The sequence below is a fragment of the Choloepus didactylus genome, chromosome 14, assembly GCF_015220235.1.
Source record: "Choloepus didactylus isolate mChoDid1 chromosome 14, mChoDid1.pri, whole genome shotgun sequence".
Taxonomy (NCBI): domain Eukaryota; kingdom Metazoa; phylum Chordata; class Mammalia; order Pilosa; family Megalonychidae; genus Choloepus; species Choloepus didactylus.
This window is the reverse complement of record NC_051320.1, coordinates 60,732,837-60,740,694: the sequence shown is the minus strand read 5'-3', so window position 1 is coordinate 60,740,694 and position 7,858 is coordinate 60,732,837. Positions and strand designations below refer to the sequence as shown.

Sequence of the window (7,858 nt, the reverse complement as noted above, 5' to 3'; positions counted from 1 at the left end):
AGAAATCAACATCAGAACAAATAAGGGAAAATTCCCAAATATGGGGAAATTAAACAGCACAATCTTGAACAATCAATGGACCAAAGAAGGAATCATAAGGGAAATTACAAAATATCTTTGGTGAATTAAAATGAGAACACAACATGCGAAAACCAACGGGATGCAGCAAAGACAGTGCTGACAGGGAAGTTTAGTGCTCTAAAGGTATATTTTAAAAAAGAAGAAAGATCTCAAATCAGAGACCTAACCTCAAAACTGGAAGACTCCAAAGGGAGCAGAAAGAAGGCAATAATAAAAATTAGAGTGGAAATAAATGAAGCAGAGAATTAAAAAACAATAGAGAGAACCAACAAAACCAAAAGTTTGTTCTTTGAAAAGATCAACAAATTTGACAACCCTTTAGGTAAACTGATAAAGAAAAACAGAGAGAGGACATAAACAACTAAAATCAGAAATGAAAAGGGGGACATTACTACCAACCTCACAGAAATAAAAAAGACTAAGAGGATACTGTGGACAACCGTATGCCAACAAATTAAGATAACCTAGATGAAATGGACAAATTCTTACAAACACACAAACTGCCTACACAGACGCAAGAAGAAACAGATCTCAATAAACCAATAACTAGTAAAGAGATCATTAATCCAAAACCTCCCTATAAAGAAAAGCCCAGAACCAGTCAATTTCACAGGAAATTTTAGCAAACCTTCCAAGAAGAATTAATACCATTCCTGCTCAAACTCTTCCAAAAAGTAGAATAGGATGGAACACTCCGTAACTCATTCAATGAAGCCAAAATCACCCTCATATCAAAGCCAGATGAAGATGCCAGAAGAAAAGAAAATTACAAACCAATATTTCTTATGAACATAGATGCAAAAATCCTCAACAAAATACTAGCAAACTGAATCCAATAAAAGAATTATACACCATGATCAAGTGGGATTTATTCCAGATATGCAGGGTAGTTCAACATAAGAAAATCAATTAACATAATACACCACAGCAATAGAACAAAAGTAAACAAAAAACACATGCCCGTATCAATTGATGCAGAATAGGCATTTGATGAAATTCAGCACCTCTTCTTGATAAAAAAAAATTTAGAAAACTAGGAATAGAAGGAAACTTCCCCAACACAAAAACGGTCATATATAAAAACCCCTCACTAACATCATACTTAAATGCTGAAAGACTGAAAGCTATCCCTCTAAGATGAGGGACAAGACAAGGATGCCCACTGTCACCAGTGTTATTCAACATTGTATTGGAAGTTCTAGCCAGAGCAATAGGGCAATAAAAGGAATTAAAAGTCATCCAAATTGGAATGGAAGAAGCAAACTTTCCCTATCTGCATAAGATATGACGCTACATTCAGAAAATCCTGAGAATTCCACAAAAAAGTTACTACAGCTAATAAATGAATTCAACTGATTTTTGTCTAGGGTGCCAAACCCCCCCGAATGGGAAAGAATAGACTATGCAGTAAATGGTGCTGTGAAAATTTGATGTCTGTATGCAAAAGAATGAAGGTGGATCCTTACCTCACATAATATACAAAAATCAACTCCAAATGGATCAGATACTTAAATATAAGAACCAGAACTATAAAACCCTTAGAAGAAAGCATAAGGTAGCATCTTCAAGACTGTGTGTTAGGCAGTGTTTTCTTAGGCTTTACACTCAACGAAAAGCAATAAAAGGAAAAATAGATAAATTTTAATTTGGTCCCTCACCAAAATTAAAAACTTTTGTGCCTCAAAGGACTCTGTCATGAAACAGAAAATGACAATCTACACAATGGGAGAAAATATTTAGAAAACACATATCTGATAAGGGTTTTTTCTTTGTTTGTCTAAGTTTTTATTTCATAATCATAAACTTAATTCTGCAATCCAGCTAGACTTGGAAGGAAGAGGATAATATAGAACCCAAAGAACTTCAGCAAGAACACAAAGATAGGATACCGAGAGCAGACCAGGGGAGGTGGGACACTATCCTGAACTACAGAAGGAATGGTCTGGTGGTTAAGACAAAACACAAATCAAATTCATTAGATTTGTCCGCAGTTGGCAATGGTGATCTTCCTGCTGGTCTTGCCATTCCTGGACCCAAAGTGCTCCAGGGCTTCCACAATATTCACGCCCACTTTAACCTTGCCAAAGACCACATGCTTGCCCATCCAACCACTCACTGTTAGGAAGCAGATAAAAAACTAGGAACCATTTGTGTTGGGTCCAGCATTGGCCATAGGCAAGGTGCCAGGACCTCTATGCTTCAGGATGAAGTTCTCATCATCACACTTCTCCCCATAGGTGGACTTGTGACCAGTGCCGTTATGGCGTGTGAAGTCACCATCCTGGCACATAAACCCAGGAATAATTCTGTGAAAGCAGGAACGCTTATAACCAAATCCTTTATCCCCAGTGCTCAGAGCAGGAAAATTTTCTGCTGTCTTTGGAAGTGTGTCTGCAAACAGCTCAAAGAGATGCAGCCCAAGCACTTGCTGTCAATGACCATGTCAAAGAACATGGTGGGGTTGACTATGGCTGCAGGCAGGGAACTGTGGCGGCATGCAGCAGTGTCTGCAAGGCCTGATAAGGGTTTAATATGCAGAGTCTATAAACAAATCCTAAAACTAAACAACAAAAACAACCCAATTTAAAAATGGGCGAAAGTTTTGAATAGATATTTCTTCAAAGAAAATATACAAATAGCCAAAAAGCATATGAAAAGATGCATATCATTAGCTATTATGGAAATGCAAATCAAAACCACACATGATACCGTTTCACACCCATTAGAATGGCCACTATAAAAAAAGTGAAATGTTACACATGTTGGAGAGGACATAGAAAAATAGGAACACTCATTCATTGTTGGTGGGAATATAAAATGGTGCAGCCGCTGTGGAAGACAGTTTGACAGTTCATCATAAAGTCAAAGATAGAACTACCATATGATTGACAATCCCACTTCTAGGTATATACCCAAAATAATTGAAAGCATGGACTTGAAAAGCTATTTGCACACCAATGCTCATAACAGCATTATTCACAACTGCCAAAATGTGGATGCAATCAATCAATGAATGGATAAATGAAATGTGGTATATACATACAATTGAACATTATTCAGCTGTAAAAAGGAATGAAGGCCTGATACATGCAACAACATGGATGAACCTTTACAACATCATGTTGAGTGAAATAAGCCAGACATAAAAGGACAAATATTGTATGATCTCGCTGATCTGAAGTAATTAGCATAAGCAAACTCATAGGGTCAGAATCTAGAATCTAGATTACTATGGGACAGAATGGGGGTAGATAATAGGAGGTAAGGCTTAAAATGTACAGTGTTTCTATTTAGTACAATGGAGAAGTTTTGGTAGTGGATAGTGGTGATGGTAGCACAACATTTTGAACATAAGTAACAGCACAGAATTGTATATTTGAATGTGTTTAAAACAGGAAATTTTAGGTTGTATATAAGGTACTAGAATAATCTTTTTTTTTAAATCCATGGAATTACATAACACAATGAACCCTAAGGTAAACCATGGACTACAGTTAATAGTACAGTTATAAAAAAAATGCTTTCATTAATTGTAACAAAAATAAGAAATATGGTAAAAAGGAGAAATTTTGGGTTGTATATATGTTACTAGAATAAAAGTTTTGAAAAAGAAAATCCATAGGACTAAACAGCACAAACAGTGAACCATGGACAATTATATAAATGTTCTTTCATCAACTGCAACAAATGTACCATACAAATGTAAGATGTTAATAGTAGAGTGGTATATGGGAACTCTGTATTTAATGCATGGGATTTCTCTGTAGAGCTACAACTTCTCTAAAAAAAAAAAAAAAAAGAAAAAAGGCTAGAACCAAGATGAACAAATACTAATAAGAGAAAAATCCTCTAAAATGTCATGCTATTGTGGGGCAGTAGTACTGTGTTCACAAACAGAGAAAAGAATGTTTTTTCTTAAAGTTTTGCCAATTGGCTAGCTGGAATGAAGATACACTAACCATGAGGTATAGAAGAAATAGTTTAGTAGCATTGTGAGAGTGCCACAGAATATTAAGCTGCAGCCCAACAAACTGGTGGGATGCATAACAGTCCAAGATGAGGACAATATGTAATAATGTTAGCCAATATTTATTAAACTTTACTACATGCAAGTGGCTATGCTAAGTGTTTAAATGTCTAATCACATTTAATACTCACAATAGTGCTCTAAGGTAGGTGCTATTATTACCATTTGAGAAGATGTGTTGGTGCCCTGCCATATTCCCTTAACACTCACCATCCCCATACATGTCAACAGCTTCCTCCTGCAAGCACCAGCAGTTCTCTGTCTCTGGATTTTCTCTGGCGGCAGGTACATGTTAGGCCTGTACATGGGACAGGCCAGAAATGCTATGGACAGCATCCCTGGGAGCAGCCCTCAACAATCAAGAACAGTATTTGATACATAAATATCTGAGCTTTTCTAGCCCCTTGGATGGATTAACTCTGAGGCATGTTCCACATCCCAGAGATCCCTAGTGGGGATCAAACCCCAGTTGCCCACAATGGTAACCTGCTCATTAACACAGCTTGCATTGGCTTCCTTTTTCCCTTTGTCTCATTTTCCCAGTATTCTACCACTGTTTCCTATACTATTTACATTCAAATTTTTGTCTCAGGGTCTGCTTCTTGGGGAACCCAACACGAGACACCCATTTAAACAATGAAATAACTGAGACTTATCAAGTAAGTAATTTGCCCAAATCATACTCCTAATAAATGAATAAGGCCCCTTTCCAACTCATAACTTACTCCACTTAATCACTATGACAGTGTCACCCAACCATCTCTTGTATACCCCTTAAGAAGTGGGTGCATGGATGGATTGTTATGGTTTTTAAAGGTATACGAGAAAAGTCATACAATATTTCATCAAATTTAAGACACTTTCATTTGTAATATGCACCATTACATGTACTTCTAAGGGAAAAAAAAAACATTACTATGACCCAATGTTTTCTTATTTAATATTTCTATTTTATTCTTACTGAAAGAACTCTTCTAGGCTTGCTTCAGACATAGAATTTTAAGATAAATTACACATAGGCAAACATAAAAGGAACATATAAGCAAATTTAATTGGCTAAAATATCCCTTAAATTTCTTTACAATCAAGAGTCCAATTCTTCTGAATCAGTTTTAAACTCAAGGTCAACAATGCCTGTGTTTTCCCACATTATATTTTCAATACTGTTGGTGAAGCCACCTTTCTTAAAGAGTGCTCCTCCATTGTTTCCAGGATTTTCATCCATGCTACTGACATCCTTTCTTCAAGTTTATATCTGGTGCTCTCTTCTTCTAACCAGAAGGTGTCAGGCAATGACAACTATGTCCTCTCTGCTGTCTGGTCAACAGAGAGTACAAGGATGACAACTGACCTCCATTGCAAGATGCATCATGACTTCAGATATGTTAACAATGTGAAAAAATGTGTATCATAGAACTAATTAAATAAGGTATATAAGTGGCCCATCAAACCTCAGATATGGATATTCTTAAGAAGGTGCTAAAGTAGTATGTAAATTTTTTGAATGTGGTTTAATTTAAAGGAAACTTTTAAGTGAAAAGTTGTGCAGGTGATCCATTGATAAGACAAAAATTGTGAAGACAGTAAGCCAACGGCCGAACTTGGAGAAACCCAGCACTGTATCATGCCTCAGCCAATGAAAGAGATGTGCAAAGCCACAGGCAGCAGTCTCTAACTAGCAATGATTGTATTCAGTTTATTGTTCATATATACCCGTAACACCACCCACTGGGCCTATTTCCACGATTCTCTCAACAATTCCACCTACAACATGAGAAAAGGACTTGAAATTACTGTTTAAAGAGTAATTAAAATTTTGGATGGGGTGGAGGTACCAAAAAAAATAGGATTAGAACAATTTAATAGACATCAGGCTACAGATCAAATTAGGATTCATGTTTGTAAATAAGGAACAACTGCCAGCAATGTTTATTTAAAGTCAAGTTTACACTTCTTTCCAGTTGGACATTTTAAATATATGATTGGAGGCACTTTTGCTGGTGGCCAGTAAGATTAATTTTCATCCTTTTAGGGGAACCGTTTACCGTACTTGATGACAAAGTACATAGTCTCAGTATTTTCACATGACAGATGTTTCCATGGCAGAGAGACTCACTTAGACTAATAAATAGCTATGCTCATTATCCTTAATCATCAAACTTAAACAGAACCCCAATTAAAGAATTTTCTCATGGTTGTCCCTTTAAGATATTAATCAAGTTCAGAAACCATAACAGACATATGTTGATGCTGAAATCTGAACAGAGCAACCACTAAAATGCACACAATTGTTTAAATCTGCAATGCTTGAAGGAAGTAAGGGACTGTGAAAGAAAATGATTCAGACAATGTGTGAATGTACCATCTGCCAGATAAGTTAAGGTCGACTACCTAGAGCTAATTAAAAAAAAAAGACAAAAAAGATGGGGGCATGCCTTTGTCATGTTTTAGGTAGGTCAAATGTTATAAACTTCTCGTGGCTCCTTGGTAAAATATAAACTTTACATTTCCTTTCAACTGAAAGTGGTCTGGTTGTTTTGCTAAAGATTTCTTCCCAGATCCTAACAACTGATGGTATGAAACAAAATAAGGCCTCCCTAGATTGTTTGAGTGTAGAATTTAGGAGTAAAATTTTCTTTCTCTTTTTCCACCCAACAGGTGAAAAAGCTAAAAGTGGGAAATTTGCTTTATCAGAGAGTATGCTCTGCCTATCTTTTTCTCCCTCACTGCCCTTCTACAGTGGTCACATTTTTTTCTCCTCTCTCCACTCAAACAATCAGCCATTCAAGCAGTTAAACAAATGAAGTGACAATACAGTAGAATAGCGGAACCAAGCTATCCAGTAAAGATAAGCTTCAAACGTTCAGTTACTCAGCACAGCACAGGTTAAAACTAACCACACGTTCCTTCAGGGATACTGGAAATGGGGGCCTGAAATGGGAGGTGCCCTCCTTCTCTAACAAACAGAGAAGCCTGTTGTTCCCAGGATGTAGGACCCAGATTGCTTTTTTGCCATCCGGCACCCACTTCCCCTTCGTTGGGTATCAGTCCTCACGTTCTTCTTTGTAGGTCCACCTCCCTTGAATCTCAGGTCAAATAACTGCAGAGTCGGTAAATCTTCTTCCCCTTTACTGGACACTAGGGCCCGGACCCATTTCACCAAGCCACTGCCTCTATCCCCCAGCTGCTGATAGTTCATAGCTCTCCTTTTCAGGAAAGTTGACCAAACGGGAGCCACAGAGAAAGTAGTTTATATTCACCCCACCCCATCCCCATCTCCAGGAGCAGCCGACAGTCCATTTCCGACACTAGGGTACAAAAAGCCAGCCGTCTTGCTTTAAGGTTGAACCAACCCCTGGTGCGAGCTAACCATGGGAGGAGGCTGCGGCTGGTCTCCTGCTGAGACATCTTGGCTTTGCTTTCCCCCTGCCCTATCCTGCTTTCCTCACTCCCCTTCTCCTAGGATCTGTCCTACAGGAAATCACTTGCACAAGAATTTCTTTATTCACTTATTCATTAGCTCAAAAATACTGCTTCTTCTAGGTGTCAACTTGTAACAGATACTCATGTGATACTGTAGTATTCACAGCACTATAACAGGTGCCATAAATTACACACATGCACTTGCACACACAAATATGGTCCATGATCCAAAGCAGTTTACCATCTACTTGAGAAAAAAAGATGGAGCTAGTAAACAAACAAGCAAACCTAAGCAATGTAAACAAGTACAAGATCACATTATAGAAA

General features: G+C 37.5%; 1 pseudogene; it reads right to left on the bottom strand.

The window, feature by feature from the left end:
* Positions 1-2,056: 2,056 nt before the first annotated feature.
* On the bottom strand, positions 2,057-7,516 carry LOC119508862 (annotated as a pseudogene).
* Positions 7,517-7,858: the final 342 nt, after the last annotated feature.